The sequence below is a fragment of the Amphimedon queenslandica genome, unplaced genomic scaffold (assembly GCF_000090795.2).
Source record: "Amphimedon queenslandica unplaced genomic scaffold, v1.1 AMPQUscaffold_4185_Cont23832, whole genome shotgun sequence".
Lineage (NCBI taxonomy): Eukaryota > Metazoa > Porifera > Demospongiae > Haplosclerida > Niphatidae > Amphimedon > Amphimedon queenslandica.
In genome coordinates, this window is record NW_003555499.1 from 683 (window position 1) to 1,495 (window position 813).

The 813-nt window shown below is 38.4% G+C and overlaps 1 long non-coding RNA gene across 1 annotated transcript; it reads right to left on the reverse strand.

Annotated features, from left to right (window-relative positions):
• Nucleotides 1–247: 247 nt before the first annotated feature.
• Nucleotides 248–813, reverse strand: LOC109592713 (uncharacterized). Its single transcript, XR_002190511.1, has 4 exons — nucleotides 768–813; nucleotides 547–610; nucleotides 386–490; nucleotides 248–337 (listed from the first exon to the last, which is right to left on the reverse strand). It is a non-coding gene; the product is annotated as an uncharacterized LOC109592713 (long non-coding RNA).

An 813-nucleotide genomic window follows, 5' to 3' on the forward strand; every position in this document is an offset into this window, starting at 1 on the left:
TCCCACTTGCTACCCCTGGCTATGCCCGTGTAGGTGTATTGGGCAAAATTATATTCTCATTTTGATAAAATACATGTAATTCAGAAATTAGGTTTCCAATCTTAGGGCCTAGTACAATTACATTTATTTTTTATTATCACATGGCAATGAAAAATCTCATACACGTACATGTAAGTGTAGCTATGACGTACATTATATAAATATTAATACATGTAAACATCATGTACATGTATGTTACTTACGGCTTAATGCCATGAGCTTCAAAAAATGGCACCCGGTACGCTTGTCTTCTTAGGAATGACATTAGAGCTTTAGTAATGCACTCCAAATACTCATTCTACATTTAGACACACTGAGCCGTGTTACTATTAATAGAAGGACTTACGCCTGCCTTTAGTTGTGATGTGATCCAACTGATAAGCTGTGTGAGTTGATCTCCCTCCATTGGGTCAGGAGAGAAAGCAATTATACGAGTTATACACAAACAAGCCTAAAGGAAGATAGGGAGATGGAGAGAGAGATAAAATGATAATAGGCTAGCAATACCTGACTCTGGCAAAATAAATCATGTCTACCAAGAATAGCAACTAACAATGGAGTCAGCTCATGACTAAAGTGAGTGAGAGAGAGAGAGAGAGAGAGAGAGAGAGAGAGAGAGAGAGAGAGAGAGAGAGAGAGAGAGAGAGAGAGAGAGAGAGAGAGAGAGAGAGAGAGAGAGATACATGTACATGTAAATACAAGCACCAACAGTAGAAACTAAATCCTACCCATTATGTTTTTTCACCAACAGTGCCGTAGTTTCATGATCCTATT